Source organism: Psittacula echo (genome assembly GCF_963264785.1).
Source record: "Psittacula echo genome assembly, chromosome: Z".
In the NCBI taxonomy this organism is placed as follows: Eukaryota; Metazoa; Chordata; class Aves; order Psittaciformes; family Psittacidae; genus Psittacula; species Psittacula echo.
In genome coordinates this window covers 2201146-2205874 of record NC_137742.1, presented here as the reverse complement: position 1 = coordinate 2205874, position 4729 = coordinate 2201146, and positions in this window count along the sequence as shown.

Here is a 4729-nt window from a genome sequence, read left to right as displayed (position 1 = left end):
TTTTTATAAATTTAATTTGCTTCTGTTATGTAATTTTGCACCATGAAATCATTGATCTGGAGTGATGGACTAATGTCCTTTGCAAGACCAGCAGCAGCAGCCAGTAGTGGTAGGAATTTTTCTTGGCCATGAAGCCAGTCCAGTTTTACTTCCTTTCACTGCTTCTCGATGGAAATGTGTCCTGAGGATATCTCTTTTGTCTCTTTGATGGGGCGTGAGGAGGGAGCAGGAATTCCTTATTTTCCCATGTGTGTGTAGAGAGCTCAGTTAAGCAGGCTTAGAAGTACATAGACTCCAGCTTAAATCTCTCAAGCTGTGCCAGTTTGGTCTGCCTGTCGTGCTGTTTTGAGCCGACCTGGCAGCACAGCTGTAGTGGTTAACATAAGTAGAAGTCTTGGAAGAGATTATTCGGAATCTTTTTGCCAAGTTTCTTGCATAGTTTCAGGAATCTGCTTAGGGCTGTGACACACAGTGCTTAGATGCTGCTTTCCCTGTGCTGACATTCTTAGGAAGGCAGTCAGCAGTCACTGTTTCTGTCTTAGCAACAGCTAGAAATGGATGAGTTTTCTCTGTATTTTCATTAACAGTATTGCCTTCTTCAGACTTGCCTCTAATGAGATCATTGTTGGGTGGGGTTTTTTCCCTCTTTGCAGCAACTTCTTGATGTTTGGAAAAGCGGTGTTGGCTTTTCTCAAGGCCTTTGGTTTAAAACCTTTTTCATTCCCCTTTCTTAATGATGCGGTTTGTCTGAGAAGCAAGCTTCTTGAGGAGCACTTTGATTAGAAGCTTCTGACTACATCCTCAGAGAAGCTTATTAACCTGCAGCTCAGTAACGCTTCATCCACAACTGAAAACTTGATCTGGGGGAAGAAATGAAAAACCTGACCACACATTCTTGCCAACCTCACCCTTTGAATTGCCAGTCCTGCTCTTACAGCAGGGTTCGGGGTGCCTTGGGTTTTGGGAAGTGCCTTCTGTCTGATCAATTTCTTGTAATAGACTGTTTGTTTGATTAGGAGGCCATGTGCTTATGCTCTGTTTAACTTAGTGGTTTTCAAGGTGCTCATCTTGGTGGATGACTGATCTGTGTATGTCTACTTCACAGAAAACCCTTTGTACCAGTTGCTCTCATTTTGATTGTGCCAGACTTCGATAAAACAGTGAAAGATTGTTGATGTTCTTGCCTCTGTTACAGTCTGAAAGAATTCAGCTGTTAAGAGTACTTCTCTTTTTGCAGATGTTTTTCAAACCTCCTTAAGCCTCTACCTGCAGTGAATGGTACCCGTGGTGTTGTATTTAGATGGCCAGGAATCTTCAGGATAGAACAACAAAATAATGTCGTATGAATTTATCGGAACGAAGAAACCAGGCTCCACATGAGGAGAAACCTGAACATTGTGTGAGTCAGTAAAGATACTGAAATGGCATTCATCTTCTCCAGCAGGCCATTACCGATAAGGTGCAGTCGTAACTGTTAAAGGGCAAAATGAGAGATTCTTATTCTTAGTTTTTAATACGCCTTTAACGTAATTTCTGTGCTTTTCTTTCTTACCACAAGGCATAGAAGGCAGCGCATAGCGAATTGGAAACCCTTCAGCAGCGGCACATTGAATCTCTGACAGTCCTGCATTTACATCTCTTTCTCAGATTCAAGGAAGAGCTACAGCTCCTTGACAGCCGTGACGATCCCCATACGTGCTGTAGGCAGGGATGTCGGAGTCGCATCTCTTCAGCTCTGAATGTCTTTGGTTCAGTGAGCTCAAAAAGTACATTTTTCAGCCAGCAATCTCCTGCTTGTGATCCTGTGTCTGTGTCTGCTCTGCTGAGTTCTCTTGGTGAAGTAATCACCCCTGTGCTTCTCACCCTCAGTTAGGTACTCCTCGAGCCCAGCATTGTGCGTGGGGCGCTATGTAATTTCACTGAAGAGCTGGGATTAGCACCGGAAGCTTTAGCCGGCTTTAGCCATGTTATTGTGAGCTGTGTTATTGTGTGTTATTGAAAGCGAGGGCATTTGAAGTTAACACAGAGGTGTAGGAGAGGAAGCCTTTTATGCTGGAATGGTTTTAAGTTACTCAGTTCTAACAGGAATTCTAACTAGACTCCCCTCTGTGATACAAATCACTTCATTAACAGCTTATGCCTACAAGAGACCTGGGAAGAGCTCTGGCTGCTTTATAGATGGGGACCTAAAGTACAGAGGAGACAAGACAGTCTCCCCCAGCCACAGAACAGGTCTGTAGCAGCAATAGTCATTGAACCTGTGTCCAACTCCTGTGCCTTACCTTTGAGACCATCCTACTTCTTGTGAGACTTCCAGCGATGACAGCATCCTCTCTGCGTAGCTCAGGAACGACTGCCTCAGTTCTTTTACTAGGAACCATTAAAAACAATTCGTATGCTAGTGTGTATAGGGGGGCTCCTGCCCCTGAACCCTTCAAATGTTGTTTACATCTTGGTGGTGGTCTTTATTGACACCTCTCTAATCTCTTCTTGGAAGGGTAAGCGCTTTAGAAAGGACTCTCTCCTTGACCTGCACCTGCACTCTGCTGCGCAGGGTGACTAGGCTCGCTGGTCACTTCTCTAATGCAGCCAGTTAAAAGACAGCCAGATGGGTCTGCCTCTAAGTGGGATTCAGGCTTGTTTTAAGAAATCCTCTTTTCTCCCCACCCTCCTCCCGCCAGGCCTCAAGGTACTTCACATCTGCTCTAAAATTGCAAGATGTTTCATTGTCAGGTATTGAGAAGGACACAATTTTGAGGAGGTGACTTTCTTTTTTGTTGTGTTAAAAGACATAAACATTAAAAAAGGGATGGTCTTGCCTGGCCCTGCGGATGTCCAGGAGCATTTCCATGACTGGTAACAGGTTTTTAGGGCCACAGCGCTATTGTTGGGACTGAGATTTGCAAGTTCCCTATCATAGGTGTGCATGTTACTCATAGAATAGAGCACTAAGCTGGTCGCTCCTACCCCTGTTGCAGCCTACTTGGCTCTTTGGTCCTGGGCAGGAAAAGGAAACCAATGGAAAGCATTTCTCCAGCAATCATGCAGGAGCTGGGTGCTGCACATACCCTTTTGTCACATCACCACCTCCAGAAAGCTCTGCTCTGCTCGACAGCATTTCTGAAGGGATCAGGGAGATATAAGCATGTGTTTGAGGCTGCTGAGGTCCCCAGGAACTACCCTGGCTTCTCACTTGGTGAGACCTGGTGGAAAGCAGAGGTACTGCCCATGAAAACCGAAGAGATTCCGGCACTGTTGGCTGCTGTTGTGCCTTGGTACCATCACTCCTAAATTTACAGGACTTGAGCCCTTCGAGCTCACCAGAATCACCCAGCGCTTTCCCGCTCTGGTACCTTTTTCTGTGTCTTCTTGGTGAAGTTTGGTACCACCACGAAGCTGTGATTGAGCCGGGTTGAGAGCTGAGAAGCACCAGAACCCAAAACTCACCGTGAGAGGGATTTTTTAGCACGAAAGCCTAGCTAAGCGTTTCTGCTTTCAGCCATTGCCTCTTGATAAGTGGTCAACGGAATTCCCAGTAGTTCCTTTGTAGCTTACTGTATGTTTTTCATTAGACCTAGTTTGTGGATAATATACTGTAGTTAACTTTCCTGAAATTCTGTAACAGAGTATGTTTTTGATTAAAAAAGGTTAAAGAGTCAAGTCTTTGGCTTCTTTATTGCCTTCAGTGGAGAGCGTTTACCCCGTTTGTGTCTGGCTGTCAGCGCTGATAGCCACGGTCTGGAGCTGGGTCAGGGCTGCGGTTTCGGAGCATCCTTTCCTCAGCATCCTCTGTGTGGATACTTGGGTGCAACCAGCATTGAACAAAAAGCCAAGTGCGTGTCCAGTGCGTGAGGATCCCTGGGTGACCAAAGGCACTCAGGAACCTGTGTGGTTTAACCTGGTGAAGCACAACAGGGATGTGGGTGTTGATACTAATGGAAATTACTTATTTTAAGCCAGCAGCCAAGCTCTGTGTGTTCTTGGCTTGGAGCAAGGACCAGGGCTCTGCAGTTGCATTTGTTGATGTGAGATTGCTGTCCTGTGTTAGCAGGTGCATGGGAGTTCGATTCCATCTGTAACACAGTCCCCAGCACAGACACAGGCTGGGGGAGACTGGATGGAGCAGCCCTGAGGAGAAGCTCCCCATGACCCAGCTTCAGTGAGCGCTTGAGCCCAGAACCCCCCCGTGTGCTGGGCTGCACCCCCAGAGCGTGAGCAGCAGCTCAGGGAGGGGATCCTGCCCCTCTGCTGCGCTCTAGGGAGACCCCTCCTGCAGTCCTGATCCAGCTCTGGGGCAGCAGCACAAGAGGGACGTGGAGCTGTTGGAGCGAGGCCAGAGGAGGCCATGGAGATGCTGCGAGGGCTGGAGCAGCTCTGCTCTGGAGCCAGGCTGAGAGAGCTGGGCTGGGGCAGCCTGGAGAAGAGAAGGCTCCTGAAGGGGAGACCTGAGAGCAGCTCCAGTGCCTAAAGGGGCTGCAGGAAACCTGGAGAGGGGCTTGGGACAAGGGCCTGTAGGGACAGGCCAAGGGGAATGGCTTGAACCTGCCAGAGGGGAGACTGAGATGAGCTCTTAGGCAGAAGCTCTTCCCTGTGAGGGTGCTGAGGCGCTGGCCCAGGGTGCCCAGAGAAGCTGTGGCTGCCCCAACCCTGGCAGTGCTCAAGGCCAGGTTGGACACAGGGGCTTGGAGCAAGCTGCTCCAGTGGAAGGTGTCCCTGCCCGTGGCAGGGG